Genomic DNA, 18,406 nt, shown 5'->3' with positions numbered 1-18,406 from the left:
GCAGGGTTCTCATTTTCACTCGCCCTTTTTTTTTTTTTTTTTTTTACGATTACACCATGCAATATCCATTGGTGTTTTGCATAATTAGGCCACTTATATCAAATGCAGGCAGATTCTAATGGAGCGCTAAGGGGACATATTTACTTTAATTACTACTCTCAGTATCTCTGTCCCTTATCCTCCCTTCATCCTGCTCTCATTCACTCCCTCCTCAGGAGACCGTAGTGGCTACATCAAGAGAAAGACGACTGAAGGAAAACAGTGTTTCCTTCAAAAGGTCACACCCTCCCACAGAGGAGTTAAGATAGCGTTTGACCTTCTACACCATTACAGCACAGTACTGCTCAACCACAGTCACAGGGGAACACACAGATAAATACAAACTTGATCTCTGTGTTTCAGACTCCTTCCATTAACAGGAAAAAGTAAGTGCAAGGGCACAGGTGCACACATGTACGGGTGAGTATGGAATTGGACTGGGCTTCGTTTTCCTTTGTTTTCACATGTATGAGCAGGTATATGTGTAAAGCTAATGACGTTCATTTTGTCTTCTGTTGATATAATTATACTTTTCTTTAAATTTAATTAATTAATGTTTACTGTGTGAACAACTGATGCTGACTGGATTTGTTACTGGTATTATTTGGGCGGACGTGGTGTATGGTATTCTATTCATGCTTTCTTTTCTTATATTCATCATTTAATAGGTCTTATGTATTTTATTTTATTGTAGTTTTGTTTGTTTTTCTCTCTTCTGCTCAGTTTACTCAATTCTGGTTGTAGTTATTGTTACCATTATAATTATCACTATGGTTGATACTGTTTGTAGTGTTGATACTTTCTTGTGAGGGGTCTTTGCCACCTTGTTCTTTCTTGTCAGGTCCGGCATCAAAATGTGGTTCAACAAAACTCATAATAAAGACAGTAGAATATTAAGGGGAGCTTCATACACTTTATGAAGTTACCCTTGGCAAAGCATATTTGTTCAGCACCAAAAGGCAGCCAGACTACCATTCTGCTGTTAGGATGCTGGACAAGACAAGTTAAAAAAAAAAATAAAAGAAAAAAAATTACACTTTTCTTTCTTTCTTTCCTTTTTTTTTTTTAAACATATCTAAAAACTATACCTAGTCTGAACAAAAAAAAAGAAGAAAAGGAAAAGGTATATGTGTGTATTGATGGGTGCTTCGATGAAATTGGTCCCTAAAAACAGGACATTGGGGCTAAAAATTCAAACAAGATCTAGACTAATGTTATGAAGCAAGTTTGGAAGCACTTTGGGTCTATTTTAACCCATAAAGACCCAAACATCCACCGTCAACCAAAAGCATCTACTGTTATAAACTCTTTGTCTACTAATTCTATCAATACATGTAAATAATTGGTGCAAAATGCAGTGTGTCATCTTTTCATGGTCATCAGATATGACCCATTTGGACGTTCAGAAGCTCCGTAGTTACCGTGGAAACACTTTCATCTTCTACAACACTGATTCACCAGTAAAATTCATAGACTGACACACTTGGTTTATGTTCAATTAATGATATATTTTACTGAGAAAAGTCAGTTTTTCTTCAAGTTTTTTTGTGTTTTGATACCATAACCTTTGACTTTACTTTTAGCTTTTATGAACATCTACATGATCAGTCTATTAAACATAGGAAAATAGATCATTTTAACTGGAAAAAATGCAAAATTATGAGGATAATATTATAATAAATGGTGATAAATCACTTAGGAAAGGTTAAGTAGAGGGAAAAATTCAAAAGTCACACTGGGTCTTTAATGGATTAAAAATAAATATTTACTGAGATAAAAGAGAAACTTTTTCAGATAAAACACATTTTTATATTATTTTACATTATATTCAATACAAAAATCTGCATATAACACTGGTCAAAAGCACATGAAAATTACACACTACTATTTTTTTTTTTTTAATATCTCTTTATTCTCTCACAGGTACATTTTGGGAATTTAACTAAATGTGCGAGGCAGAGTGTTTCACAAAAATAACCGCTTTTGCAAAATCATTCGCGATTTATATGTGTTTAAATGGGCAGGTTCCGCATGTAACTTAGTGGACACGATGGGCTACACACAAAGCCTGGAATGAGACTGAGATTCACAAAAAACCCACATGTCTGGATTAGAAAAACCACTAGGATCCTCAAATTTAACACAGTGTCTTTGAGACCATTTACAACCATGTTTTCAGATCAAATGCACTTACATCTAGGTAGTTTTAACTGTCCCAATTTTGGTCCTATTTTTGGCCCCAATATTTGACTAAAAATTCATTAATTTTGGGATGTCTTAGAGCAAGAGTATAATTTTTTTTTTGCATTTATCTGAGGTCATCATTAGGTACATCTTGGGGGGAAATATGTCTACATTTCTCTTTTTCTGGGGGGGTCTAAAAAGCTGAGAAAGTACCCAGTTTCATTGAAGCACCCATATGCATGTGGGAGTGTGCGAGTTCATTTACAGGAAGCTTTTAGATTTGGAGGTTTTCAGTCAGTAACAGCAGACTCCAAAAAAAAAACAAAAAAACAATACTCCAAAGAGCACTCTACCACCACAGACTGGTTGGCTTCATGCTTTTACACTAGAAAGAACAAAGATAAGTACAATGTGGAGGAGACTGAAACCTCAAGGTCCCATGGTAGAAAGCCTACTTGCCAGGCAATTGTTACAACAACAGTAACACTAGGGTACATTTAGACGGTAAAATCTAGACTGACACTGCACTTTATGCTTTCACTCTATTTTATCTTTCTCAGTATTTAAAGCAACACTTTGGACTTTTTCAGCCTTCAAACTATATTTTCCAGGTCATTTTGGTGGTACAACAACTCAGAAATAGGTTCAATTCCACTGTCGTCATCGCTCCAGAGCATCTGTATCACATGGACTGGCACTTTGCAACTTCTGGTTTCGGGTATAAACTCCTACACAACAAGAACTACAAAATTTGACTACTTTACGGCATACTTCACGTGACCGGCAGTAAGGAGTTTGGCGTCTCAGCTTTTGAGCGTTTATGTTTGTTGTTAAGAACTAAAGAAGACAAGCTCCAGGGGAATGTTCGCTTCCAAAAGGATTTTAGGGACTGTTGAGTCATGGCTTTCACCGAATAAGACCATAACTCTGATCTCGCTATTGATAGCTTCAGGACCCCCTTCCGACTGGACCTCGATACTGAAGTAACAGGTAAAACACAGGGAGGTGGGGTCTGTTTGTATATGATTGAATGATACTGCAGCTCTGTTATTATCCGAGAACAAATCTGGACACCAGAGTTTTGTTGGTGTCGCTGGACCCATTTTACCTCCCTCCAGGAGCCAAATGTTTAAATTGAAAAAAAAAAAAAAAAAAAGGATCCTGCCCCCTCAAATTAAACTTCGCGAAGTTTCACAAGGTAAGGAACAGGTAAATGAGCTTCACAACATCGGGAGACCTATGCCGGGTGCCTGCTCGACTCGGCTCGGATACCAGGTCCCATTTCTGGAGACCGTTTCCATTACAGGATACTGCTGACTTTACAGTACCTGGACGTCATAGCGATGCGGCACGTTACTTCCGTGCCGTCTGCTCAGAGAGTTGCTGATAAACTCAGTCGTTGCGTGTTGTCCTGTCAATCTCATGCTGAATTTTTACATCTGAATCTCCTCGACTGACCATGGTGTAGCTTTACAGGCTACCATCATGTGGATTAACCTACCGCTATATTTACTGTCAACTTCCGCATCTGTTTTTTGTAAAACCATGGGTCACAGAGACAACTCTCTGATCAATCAGTGGTCTGCAGTGTTTACACGTTACCTTTTAGTATCTGGTCCCCAGTCCTGGAACCTCGGCAGAAGTGATCCCAAAAAACTAGTACCGGGTACCAGATTCCAGGTCCTTTTGTGGAAACGCAAAAAGGCTGAGTTGAGTCAAGTCGAACCGGTACCTCTTAGTGGAAATGCGGCATTAGAGGAATTAGTAACGCATCTTAAGTTTCACTTTCACTGCAAAGGGAAATACCGATTCTGCCTCCCGCACTGTATTTGATGTTGCACCTAGATTGCAGACTATCTCACCGGAGGCTCCGAACTTTATATTGGTGATTTTAACCCTTTCGTGCACAGTGGTCACTCCAGCGGACAGCTATTCTACAGCTGTTCTCTTGTATATTCATGGATTTTGTTGTTCTTTTTGTTGTTTTTTTGTTTTTGTTTTGTCTTTACACATATCTTTATTAAAGTTTTAAGACACTACATATCTTTTCTGACATGAATTGGTAACATTAGGTAGATCTCTCCTGAGCATAAACCCCCAGAATCACAAGCCTTCCCCACAGTTTTCACACAATTTATCAGTAAATACATGTTTCTGTGTCTCCAAAATTAAACGTGTGGTGTCCAGCTGAGTGGATAGTTTTGCAACTTCATGAAAAATAGATTCACAAGAATTTTTTTGTCATTATTACTTTTTTTAATGTATTTTTACATTTTTTTAAAAAATTATTTTTATTTTATTTATTTATTTTGTATTTATTTTTCAGAAGAAAAATTTCTATCACATTGTTTTTTTCATGCCTAAAGAGGAATAAAAACACTTAAGGTTCTCATAATTCATGCATGAAAGGGTTAATCATGTCTCACTGAGGAAGACCCTAGTAAATTTCTATCAGTATGTCTCCTGTCTTGCCTCAGGAAGTTTGCCAGCATCAACAGTTTGTCGACAAACGCGCGAGGTCGAGATTTTACGACAGCTGTTATAGACAATACCGTTTCTTGACTTTAGAGGGACCCCGCAAGCAAAATTTTCATGGTCTTTGAGTTTATAGGCTGTTAAATATGCAAGCTTCAATGCAATTTTTTCTCAACTCAGGCCATTTTTATGGGATCTAAACACAAATATGAGAATACGATAGCAAGACAGCATAGAAGAGAAAAGGAGTGAGGAATACAGACAGGGGGAACTTAAGAAGAAATCATCCCCTTTGATGACTAGCATTCCTTATTAGTGTCATCATTAGTCTTTGCAGCTTGTCATATGCTGTTGCTCCTTAGCCAGACTCCACTTTCAAAAGCCCATCACTGAAACAGCCCTAGTAGCAGAGGAATAATAGGTCTGAAAGGATACTTCACACACAAAAAAACCCTCATCTAAGAAACAATGCTGTCCAAGGATGAGTCATGATAACCAAGATGGACATGACAGGGTTCTGTTCAATTTACACATTGTTTTGTAAGATAAAATCCATTGATAGAGCAGGAGCTCCATAGAGACTGAGCGTACTTAACTACTGCCTGAGGAGGGAGGGATGATGGACGGTATACTGTATAAAAGGGAGCCAGTTCTGAAGCCTTATATTTGGCATGTTGACAGTTTGGCTGACCTTTTGGAACCAGTGGTAGAACATAGAGGCTGCAGTACGAGCCTTACTGCTAACTAATTAAACAGCTTTAAATTATCCCAAAACCTCAAATTTAACACATAGTAAAGCTGTCTTTCAAGAAAAAAAAATGTCTTATTCAAACAGAACATTGGAAAAAATCTGTGTATTTTTCTCATTTCTAGTCAAAATATGTCATCACACTTAAAATAAGACATAATCACCGAAAGAGTAACTTTTCAGTGAGATATAAGAACTTATTTTTAGACAATAGATCTTGAAAATCTTATTTCAAGAAATCTTACCGAGATAATTTTCGCTTGTTCCATTGGCAGATTTTTTTTTTTCTTTCTTGAATTAAGCTAAAACATCTTGAATTAAGCATTAAAAAAAAATCTGCCAATGGAACAAGCGAAAATTATCTCAGTAAGATTTCGTTGAATATGATTTTCAAGATCTACTGTCTAAAAACAAGTTCTTATGTCTCACTGAAAAGTTACTCTTTAGGTGATTATGTCTTATTTTAAGTGTGATGAGATACAGTATTTTGACTAGAAACGAGAAAAATACACTTGGTAAGATTTAGATTCGCCATTTGTTTCCCATCAGGATAATTGTAATGTAACGCAAAATAATGGATTAGCTGATAGCAGTAGCTTCATTCATGTAAAACTAAGTTACGATCAGAAAACGAGACAAAATTCTTAATCACCACTTCATAATGCAAACTTTATTTGAGCATTTAGTCTAATTCAGTGAATTTTAGCGGTAGAGAAATAATACTTGTACTGTTGGATCTGCTAAGTGTTAGCTTAGCGCAGCAAAGTTTGTCGCATTGGTCTTTGATATTTGCACATTTAAGTGCTTATTGTCTGAATTGTGTTCAGTTTTCCGAAAGTGGTTTGTTGATTATTTGTTTATTTGTTTGTTTATCTGACGTTCTTCTTCTTACGTGGACATTTAGTATGTTTACACACAACAATCACATAGCATTACCATGGCAACACAGTCAGAACTGTAGCCACCCCTGTACCAGACTTAAGATGCTAAACTAAGACGTCATTCACTGTTTCCAGTTACACTTATATTACTTTCTAATCACTCTGCTGTAAGTCCATCAAACACATCCAATTGGTATTCCTAATGATAAAGGTGGATGAAGTCAATAAAGTTACATTTCTTAAATAAAAAAGATTAGCCAAAAATTACAAACGATAGGTTCCACTGCATCTGCTAAACTGGATTTTTATGGATTCTCCTCATATAGAGTACAGTTGTTATGAGATATTTTCCATCTTCACACTTTGTATTTCATTTGTCAGCCCTTCATCGTCACTGTGAAACTCAGGGGACGATAAATAAAGTAGCACTTTATGTCAAGGTGGCCTCATTTAGGGGACGGACATGCAATGAAGTAGTTCTGTAGTGGTGTGCACAGACCAAGAGCTTTAATAATATATTATACACAGAAAATGTTAAAATATGTTTGATTTTATGCCATATTCAGCTTTTTTTGTACTATTCTACTGTGTCCGTCTCCTACTCATAGTCACACTGCAAATTATTTGGTTGTTACGAATATTAAAAAAAACTTAGATTTACAAGTGTTAGAAAATTTATCTTGTTTAAGGAGTTAAGTTTTGTATTTTAAATGTTCATACATCTGTAGACATGCTTATTTCTATATTTAACAATCAAGAAATCTTGTTAAGTGGAATTATCTTGCTGCATGGACAGATATTTCACTTGTTTTGAGTGTCTTTTTCCACAGATCTAGTGTTTTCATCTTATTTTTAGACCCTCCTTTTTAAACACTGACTATGGACACTTACACTAATTGCTGTTCTGAACACACCTTTGGTAAATGGTGGAGAAAGAAACCATACAGGCACCTGTGATGACTCAGAAAGTAGTTTTTAGTGCACATTGACGTCAGACTTCACAAGAGGATTTCACACAGTGAGTTTATGTAGTTCTAGAGTCTTATTAACCCTTAAAGACCCGAACATCCACTGGAGACCAAAACCATCTACTGATCTAGAATATATACCTGCTAGTCCACGAATCATATCAATACATGTAAATAATTGGTGTAAAATACAGTTTGTCATCTTTTTGTGGTCGTCAGATATGACCGATTTGGACGTTCAGAGGGTTCGCAGTTACCATGGAAACACCGTCATCTTCTACAACATTGATTCATCCAGTAAAACCCAAGGAGTTGGATCAATAACAGCGGTCATAGACACTTGTTTTATGTTCAGTTCATTATATATTTTACTGAAAAAGTCACTTTTTCCTCAGATTTTTGGGATGATAACCCTCAAGATTAATCTGAGCTTCTATGAACGTCTACATGATCAGTAAATTAAAAACTGGAAAATACCTGATTTTCACCGGAAAAATGCAAAACATATAGGATTATTTCATAGTAAATTATGGCAAATCACTTAAGAAATGTTTAATATGGAGAAAAAAACTACAACAAATGTAGCACTGGGTCTTCATGGGTTAAATAAACAAAAATAAAAAAAGCACTCTGAGAGCGCAGACCTCCACCAAAGCAAATCAGTCCCCCACTCCCACCCGCCCAGATCACCACCAAAATTTAATCATTTGTTCCTTGTGCCAACATGGTGTGTATCAACATTTCCTGAAAATTTCATCAAAATTCTTCCATAACTTTTTGAGTTATCTTGCTAACAGACAGACAAACAAACAAACCCCAATGACAACATAACCTCCGCTGTCCTTGGCAGAGGTAAATATTGTATTTTTAGACAGAAGATGGTGTTTGAATGGGAGTCTGTGGAGTCAGATCAGGCCAGTAAATTAGCTAAATATTGGAAAAGATCTGATTTTCACTGGCAAAATGCAAAATATAGAAGATTATCTCAAAGGCAAATCACTTAGGAAGTGTTAAATATGAAGCAAAAACTACCACAAACTGCCACAACACTGGGTCTTTATGGGTTACAGAAACAAAAATATTGCATTTTTTGACAGGAGGTGGTGTTTGAATGGGAGTCTATTGAGTCAAATCAGGCCAGTAAATGAAATACTGGAAGATATCTCATTTTCACTGGAAAAATACAAAACATAGAGGATTATTTCATTTTAAATTGTGGCAAACCACTTAAGAAATATTAAATATAGAGAAAAAAACTACCTAAAATGTAGCACTGGGGTTAAAGAAACCAAAATCTTGTATTATTCATGGTTATAAAGCACATTTTCTGCACTTTGATGGTGCCCAAAGCGCTTTACAAAGCCTCTCATTCATCCACTCACACTACAGGGTGGGGAAGCAAAATTTACAATATTTTGAGGCAGGGATTGAAAGACAGTGTATGACCAATTAGTTTATTGAAAGTCATGAGAATTTATTTGCCACAAGAAAATTTCCATAATAGAAAATGTTTTTATTGTATGTGTCCTCCTTCTTTCTCAATAACTGCCTTCACACGCTTCCTGAAACTTGCGCAAATGTTCCTCAAATATTCGGGTGACAACTTCTCCCATTCTTCTTTAATAGTATCTTCCAGACTTTCTGGTAATAGTTTTGCTCATAGTCATTCTCTTCTTTCCATTATAAACAGTCTTTATGGACACTCCAACTATTTTTGAAATCTCCTTTGGTGTGACGAGTGCATTCAGCAAATCACACACTCTTTGACGTTTGCTTTCCTGATTACTCATATGGGCAAAAGTTTCTGAAAAGGTATGGATAATAGTGTTAGGTATGATTATGACATCAATATATGTTTGGTTTCAAAACAATTGACGTAGTGCCTGCTGAGAAAAAACAACTCAATGTTCATTGTAAATTTTGCTTCCCCACCCTGTATGGACCAGTGGGCTGCCATGCCTTACTGGGAGCAACGTAGGGTTCAGTGTCTTGCCCAAGGACACTTCAACATGTGTACAATCAGAGCCAGGATTTGAACCGTCAGCCCTTCAGTCATCGGACATCCCGCTCTACCAACTGAGCCACAGTCGTCGACCACTTACACAGAAGGTGGTGTTTGAATGGGAGTCTGTGGAGTCAGATCAGGTGTTTCAAAGTGTTAACTCTGACATATGGACATTAGAAAGAATCCAGCAGAACGCTTTAGGTCCGTGCAGAGGATCTCACACCTGTAGCTGGAGCCTTGAATAATTAATAACACTGACATACCATGACCGACTGTGTCCTTTTCTTTGTGAAATTTGCTACATCAATCTGCCGGCTGCAAGACCGAGCGAAGGTGAGACGGAACAAAGTTGGAAGAACAAGAAGGGAACAGCAGAGGCGTAATAGGATAAAGTCTGAGTGTGTTCACATAAGGCTTCTCCTCATGTGTGAGAGTGTATACGCAAAGTATGTCAGCACGAAGGTCAGTCTAGTCTGTAGGTAACAGGACACCATGGCAACTTGAAGATTTTTTTATTTTTTTTTCCTGGAGACCGTGACCTCACTCTGCTCTATCTCTTATTCTGCCTGCAGCGGCTTAAACGGGAACTTTAACAGTCCGTTGGTCACCGTTCTCATAAACGTCCACCTCAGCAAATCTTTCCGCAGACACACCCAAGATGCAAGCCCGGAATTTCAACAGCCAGTTCAACGGCATTTTTCTCGACTGATGAAAGAGAGATGAGGAAAGACAGAGACTGAAAGAGAGAGAGATGGTGAAGAGCAAAGGGGGGATGTGGTGCTGAACATGTAGAGGAAATAAATGGGGATTAAAGTTAGTAAATCACATTAATTAAGGGTGAATGACAGGAAACGGAGGGAAAACCAAGGCAGGGGGCAAGTATACAACACAGACAAAAAAGAAAAGCATTATCTAGGACATAGGTGTTAAACATGTGGCCCGGGGGCCAAATCTGGCCCACCAAAGGGTCCAATCTGGCCCCTGGGATGAATTTGTGAAATGCAGAAATTATACTGACAATACTGACAGTCAAGAATGTTAGAATCATTTAAGGTTAATTCAATCTCAAGTGGGTCAGACCAGTAAAATACTATCGGAATAACCTAGAAATAATGGAAACTACAATTTTTTCTCTTTGTTTTAGTGTAAAAAAAAAAAAAAAGTAAAATTACACAAAAATGTTTACATTTACAGACTACCCTTTTGCAAAAAATGTGAATAAACTGAAATTTCTGAAGAGAAGTTTGTGGAACTGTACCAATATTCTGCCTCTTACTACATGTTTTGTGTATTTGTAGATCCACTGTGATCTGTAAGTTGTGATGCATATGTATAAATGATAAATTAAGGCGTAATAGTGTTCAAACTGCGCTTATTTTTCTTAAGAATTTTTAGGTTCATATTTGTTCATGTTATGTTCAAGTACGGTTCGTAGATGTAAACATTTTCATGACGGAATTGGACGTTTTTCATTCAAAAACAGAGAAAAAAAACTTTGAAGTTGACATTATTTATCAGTTCTTATCAGACTTACTTTATTGTCATTCAATAAATGCACCATCGGTACTTTATTAAACGAAATATCGGTGCTTTGCTCACCACAGTTTCAGTTTACAAATAAAATAAATAAATAAATAAATAAAAACACACCTCATGAAAAAATTGTCTCTGGGGTCACCAGAAGTTTGTGATGTTAAAATGGGGTCACGAGCGGAAAAAGGTTGGGAACCACTGCTGTAACTGTTACTGTCACTGTCTTGTAATCTATTTAGAAATGATCAAAAATAGTCACTTGCCGGTAAAGGATTAAGCTGTGATCTGAGATGAACCATTAAACCACAGGTGTCAAACATGTGGCCTGGGGGCCAAATTCGACTCGCCAAAGGGTCCAGTCCAGCCCCTGGGATGAATTTGTGAAATGCAAAAATTACACTGAAAATATGAACAATCAAGTGTGTTCAAATCATTTTAGGTCATTTCAATCTAAAAATGATGAGACCAGTAAAATACTATCAAAATAACCTGTAAATTATGAAAACTGCAAATTTGTCTCTTTGTTTTAGTGTAAAAAAAGTAAAATTACACAAAAATGTGTACATTTATAGACTAGCCTTTAACAAAAAATGTGAATATCTGAATGTCTTAAGAGAAGTATGTATAATTTTAATCATTTTTTCCCTGTTATTAAATGTTTTGTTTATTTGTAGATCCACTGTAATCTCTGAGTTGTGATTAGCATGTATAAATGATAAACGGCGTAATAAAAGTAAATGATAAAAGGCGTAATATTGTTAACCTTGCACTTGATTTACTAAAGAATTTTCAGGTTGTTCATATTTCTTCATGTTATGTTCAAGTACAATTTGTCGATGTAAACGTCTTTTTTCACTCAAAAGTTCTTATCCTATTATTTATATTATTTGACTGGTCCGGCCCACTTTATAGCATATTAGGCTGAATGTGGCCCCTGATCTAAAATGAGTTTGACACCCCTGCATTAAACCATCAAAGTGCCGCTTTTGGGAGAAACCAACATGGAATTTGTGTTACTTTTTGATCTATAATCCATCATATAATTACAGGAAAACACTTAAATCGCTCTATAGGATGATCATATATTAACAAATCATATGAAAAAAAAAAACAAAAAAACAGTGCCACCCCTGGTTTGATTGAACACACCACCTCTGAAAGTGGATGAGGGAGGAAAAAGAAGAGCAGAAACATTCTTGCACCTGCAGCTCCCAGCTGTGCGGCGCTTATTCTGAATCATTGCTCCACCAGGAGAGGCTGCTTAACGTTTCATTTGGAAAACAGCGATTTATTGCCAAGTAGAAGGGCTGCTGGTGGTGTGTGTGACCATATTTATGTGTGTGTGAGGTGGTGGTGGGTGGTGCGAGGACAGTAGGTGTGTACGGCGGTCGTGAAGAGGAACTTGGCTTCCTACCTGAGCGTCTATAAATAAGAGCACCTCATTCCATCCCACACAGACCAACGCCGTAATGCACCGAGATTGGACGTTAAAGGATTTCCGAGGGTAGTTTGTGCTATCTGACGTGAACGACGAGTCAGGTGGAATGAGCGTGTGCACGTTGGTATGATGGGATTATGTGCCTCTTAACACTACGGCGACAAACACTACCATATGGCATGTGTTTGCATTATTATCTGAATGACTCACTTAATGAACTCATTAGCATTTGGGCTTCTCACAAATTTTGCCACTGCTTCTGGTAGGTTTGCCAGAAAAGGACAGACCCCCCCCACACACACACACACCCACACCTCCCATCTACCCTCATGTTGATGGTCCAGCCTGTAAATCAGCCAAAATTCACAAATCCAGGCCAAAGACACATACTTTATCTACTTGGGAGTGTGTGCATGTGACTTTGAATGAACTTCTACAGCAGTAAAAGTGTAAAAAAAAATTTAAAAAAAGACAATTACACACATTCCCATAAGTGCAGACAGATTAAATAGTATTTATTAGCCCATTGGGTCTTAGACTTTTTGTGGGGTTACCACTAATTAGTCAGTATTAGTACTTATGCGCATGGGTGAGCAGATTTGAGCCCAAAACTAGGAACCCTGTAATGTAAAATCTTTATACAGCAGTGGGAAAAAGTTTAATATTTTACACAGTCTCAAATATTATCAAGAAATCAGGTACTTGGAGAATTTTTTTTTTTAGATTGAGACATTAGACAGACTCAAACTAATGCAAATGTTTGTTTGTTTTTTGTTTTTTTTTTAAGGGTCAAAACACAGTAATGTCCTGTCAGAGAGCAAACTTTTCCAACATTTATGTCAATATAAAGTAACTTCTTGTTTTGGATAATCCCTTATGGTCCCACTAAAGCAAAAATGAATTTAAAAGTAAAAACGTGGGTCATTTAGCAACACTAATCTGTCAAATTGTCTCTAAAATGTCTCCTCAGAGAGGTTTCAAATACTGTGTTTTGACCCTTAACTAGAAAAATAACCTTCTCAGACCCAACGATGCATTGCAGAAACCCTGTCCACTGCAAAGGACGTTCAGTAAAAATTCTGTCTGAAAAACTGTTGCATTATGTTTTTACCAATCAAGACAACTATTTAATGTAAAAAAAAAAAAAGCCAAAATGTTTACTTTCCTGCGTCTAAAGAGGATATAACAAAACTAAATTCTTGACAGTTCCAACACGTCATGCTATGGATGTGTTTCTATGTGCGCATGGGTGAATATATTTGATCCCAAAACTGGGAACCTTGTAATGTAAAATCTTTTAACAATAGTGAAAAAACGTTTAATATTTTACACAGTCTCAAATATTATCAAGAAATCAGGTACTTGGAGAATTTTTTTTTTAGATTGAGACATTAGACAGACTCAAACTAATGCAAATGTTTGGGGTTTTTTTTATTTTTAAGGGTCAAAACACAGTAATGTCCTGTCAGAGAGCAAACTTTTCCAACATTTATGTCAATATAAAGTAACTCCTTGTTTTGGATAATCCCTTATGGTCCAACTAAAGCAAAAATGAATTTAAAAGTAAAAACGTGGGTCATTTAGCAACACTAATCTGTCAAATTGTCTCTAAAATGTCTCGTCAGAGAGGTTTCGAAAAATAAATAAATAAAAAAAAAAGGAAAAAGAAAAAGAAAAAAAGAAGAAAGAAGAAGAAGAAGAAAAAAAGTAAAAACGTGGGTCATTTAACAACACTAATCTGTCAAATTGTCTCTAAAATGTCTCGTCAGAGAGGTTTTGAATTCTGTGTTTTGACCCTTAACTAGAAAAATAACCTCCTCAGACCAACAATGCATTGCAAAAACCCTGTCCACTGCAAAGGACGTTTCAGTAAAAATTCTGTATCTAAAAAACTGTTGCATTATCCATTCTTTATCTGAACTAAAATGCTGCAGCCTGTGATATAAAATCTTTATACAGTAGTGGAAGAAAGTTGAGGACACCCTTAATATTGTAGACAATCTCAAATATTACCAAGAAATCAGCTATGTAGAGAAAAATCTTTTTTAGATTTAGACATCAGACACAAATGAATGCAATTTTTTTTTTTTTTTTTTAATTGTTAAATAGGTTATGTGTTAAATAACCTCCCAAGACCCTGCTATGCATTTTGTCCTCTATAGGGAACAAGAGTTTCACAGATTCACTTCGAAAAAAAAACAAAACCCTGTCCACTGCAAAGGACATTCCATAAAAACTGTATCTGAACAACTGTTGCATTCTGCTTTTTCCAATCAAGACAATTATTTACTGTAAAAAAAAGCCAAAATGTTTATTTTCCTGGGTCTAAGGAGGATATAACAAAACTAAATCCTTGACAGTTCCAACACATCCTGCCATCGATGTGTTTCAATGTGCACATGGGTGAGTATATTTGATCCCAAAACTGGGAATCCATTCTTTATCCGAACTAAAATGCTGCACTCTGTGATGTAAAATCTTTATACAGTAGTGAAAAAAAGTTGAGGACACCCTTGAAATTGTACACCATCTCAAATATTATCAAGAAATCAGCTACATATGGAAAAATCTTTTTTAGATTGAGACTCAAACTAATGCAAATGTTTTTTTTTATTTTTATTTTTAACAAGAAAATATATCCTTCTGAGACCCAGCTCTGCATTTTTATCCTAGAAAAAAACCCTGCCCACTGCAAAGGAAACTGCAGCATTATGCTTTTTCCAATTACGACAATTATTTAATGTAAAAAAAAAAATAAAAAAAAAAAAAGCCTATAGGTTTACTTTCCTGGGTCTTGGGATGATATAACCAAACTAAATTCCTGACAAATTCATCACATCATGTCATGGATGTGTTTCAATGTGCACATGGGTGAGCGTATTTGATCCCAAAACTGGGAATCCATTCTTAATCCGAACTAAAATGCTGCACTCTGTAAAGTAAAATCTTTATACAGTAGTGGAAAAAAGTTGAGGACACCCTTAATATTGTAGACAATCTCAAAATATTATCAAGAAATCGGCTACGTACGGGAAAAATCTTTTTTTAGACTGAGACTCAAACAAATGCAAATGTTTTTTGTTTTTTTTTAACAAGAAAATATATCCTCCTGAGACCCTGTTCTGCATTTTTATCCTAGAAAAAAAAAAACCCTGTCCACTGCAAAGGAAACTTTTACATTATGCTTTTCCAAGTCAAGACAATTATTTAACCCTCATTCTACCAACATATGTCATATCCTAATCCTACCAACCGGGGTCCATGTGGACCCCACTGTGATATATGGTGATATCACATCTTAGTAACAGACAGGAAACTTCATTTCATTTTGGAATGTTTTTATTACGTATGAAAACAGTTTGTATCGTAAAACACCATTACAATAAGTAATTGCATAAGAATGAGGGTGATAGAAATTATCAGATCACCCTGATTTTTAACAATCGGATGTTTCAGAACCTTCAGCCTCAGAGCTGTCCTCTGCCTCTAAAATAGACATAAGGGCTTGTGCAGCAGTGGACCTTGCTCTTCTATTTCTATTCGCCATCACTTACTGAAACACCAAGTTGAATACAGTACCCATTATGTCAGACTGTTTTTGGAACTAATATAAGCAATCGAACATGGACATACAGACAAACTCCTAGCACAAAGTGATCATTCAATGAATGATACAGCAGAGACATAAAAATCATGTCCTGGGATCCAGTTGGACCCCAGCTGGTAGGATGAGGGTTAATGTAAAAAAGCCAAAATGTTTACTTTCCTGGGTCTTGGGATGATATAACCAAACTAAATTCCTGACAGTTTCATCAATCATGCCATGGATGTGTTTCACTGTGCATTATCTCACTGAAACATCCAGTTTTGACCTCGACGCAACAGCGTTCACAGCAAATGCGTAACATTTTTTATACCAACATACTTCAGGGTGATGATTTAGGGTTAGAATTAGCCACGCAGAGGTTGTTATAAAGGTACATCTCCAAGAAATTAACATTAAAAGTGATAGAACCAAAGATGTGAGAAGCAAGAATGTATAAGTCCTCAGGCACAGGGAAATGAACCGGTGACTTTTGGAATTAAAAATAAATGATATATATATTAGAAAATGTGCAGGAAGCCTACACAGGTCAAACAAGAAACGCCAAAAAATGAGCTGCGTTGCCTCTTTGCCTTTCGGAGAGAGTGAGCGAGAGAGAGAATATAAGAGAGGAAGGAAGCAGCACAACAACACAGAGTTTCCCAAATGAGCTGTTTGCCTGCCACGCTTCGGGGCTCTCCCATTGTTACCATGTTTAGAAAGTCTCAGCTTGGATATTTTTAAAATTAGCTCTCACTTAAACCTTTACAGCATTGCCACGGTCATTAGAGCAGTTATGATTTTAATGTGCCCTTTAGTGATCATAAAAGAATTTGGGAGGATGATAGAAGGATGGAAGGATGGAGGGAGTTGGGGGGGGTGGCATCCCCTGCAGCTATAGACTCCCTTGCTCAAAGGCACTACGGTAGGAAAGTGTTCGGGAGAGAGGAGACAAGATGCAGCCACTTCCCTCCTCTGTTGAATTAGTGGTGTCTGAAGTGAGTGGCAGAAACAGCTGTTCTCAGTTACCTCTCTCTCTCCCCATATTAACCCTTACATGCATGGTGGTCACTCCAGTGGACAGTTCTTCTCCAGCTGTTCTCTTGTATATTCACGGGTTTGGTTGTTTTAGTTCCATATCAGCCAACACAGTGGACGCTTATGCACCATCCCATACACTGACATTCAGACCATTACTGTAACTTTCCTGTTCTTTTATCTAAATCAATGGCTAATTGTTATCAGACTGTAATTAACAGAGGGTTTTTTGTTTGTTTGTTTTTTGCATATTGTCTGAGTGAGTAATAACTCGTCTTATAGTATGTTGAAATGTGAGAAAACATCAGATTAGCAGCATTCACCTCCTGAGACCCGGGAAAGTGAAATTTTTAGCTTTTTTTCATTAAACAATTGTCTTGATTGGAAACCACATAATGCAACAGTTTTGTTTTGTTTTTTTCCCTGAGACATTTTTTTCAAATTATTTTTATTTATTTATTTTAATTGAATGTCCTTTGCAATGGACAGCCTTTTTTTTTTAAGTAAAACTGTCAACTTTTGTCCCCTATAGAGGACAAAAATGCATTGCCAGGTCTCAGGAGGTCAAAAATGCTTTTACTTCATAGTTTTCACACAGTATGTCAGTAAATGCATGTTTCTTTGCTTCAAAAATTAAACGCATGGTGTCCAGCTGAGTGGATATTTTTGTAATTCTATGAAAAATAGGTTCATAAGAAAAAAATAAAATAAAAACCTTGAATTAAGCAAAAAAATCTTGAGTTAAGCAAAATAAATAAATAAACTTGAAACAATTCTTGTCTTGTCTGAGATATTTTGACTAGAAATGAGAAAAATACACTTGGTTAGATTTAGATTTTTTGCAGTGTAATAATAGTTCATGACTTTGATGGACACTAAAACTGTAAATGTAAATCCCATCACTCTCCACTAACTTTGGACACATATACACGACCCCAGAGAAAAAAACGTCAGAGCCCCAAAATTAAATGCTTCAAAAATTAAATGCATGGTGTCCAGCAGAGTGGACATTTTTGTAACTCTGAAAAATAGGTTCATTAAAAAAAAAAAAAAAAAAAAAAAAAATCAATCATATTGTTTTTTTCATGCCTGAGGAGGAATAAAACACTCAGGAAAAAAAAAAAATCTTGATTAAGGTTCTCATAATTCATGCATGAAAGGGTTAATAATGTGCACTTTAGTGATCATAAAATAATTTGGGAGGATGATATGGAAGGAAGGATGGAAGGGATGGAGGGAGTTGGGGGTGGCATCCCTTGCAAGCTATAGACTCCCTTGCTCAAAGGCACTACGGTAGAAAAGTGTCAGGGAAGCAGGAGACAAGATGCAGCCACTTCCCTTCCTCTGTTGAATTAGTGGTGTATGAAGTGAGTGGCAGAAACAGCTGTTCTCAGTTACAGCATTTATTTTTTTTTAAATAAAACTGTCTAACTTTTGTCCCCTATAGAGGACAAAAATGCATTGCCGGGTCTCGGGAGGTCAAAAATGCTTTTATTTCATAATTTTCACACAAT

General features: G+C 36.5%; 1 protein-coding gene across 1 annotated transcript in view; it reads right to left on the bottom strand.

Moving 5' to 3' along the window:
* cdh13 (cadherin 13, H-cadherin (heart)) overlaps window positions 1–18,406 on the bottom strand; it is a 1,127,464-nt gene that overhangs the window by 1,107,652 nt on the left and 1,406 nt on the right.

This window comes from Sphaeramia orbicularis, chromosome 6, assembly GCF_902148855.1.
Source record: "Sphaeramia orbicularis chromosome 6, fSphaOr1.1, whole genome shotgun sequence".
Lineage (NCBI taxonomy): Eukaryota > Metazoa > Chordata > Actinopteri > Kurtiformes > Apogonidae > Sphaeramia > Sphaeramia orbicularis.
This window is presented reverse-complemented; position numbering and strand designations above follow the sequence as displayed.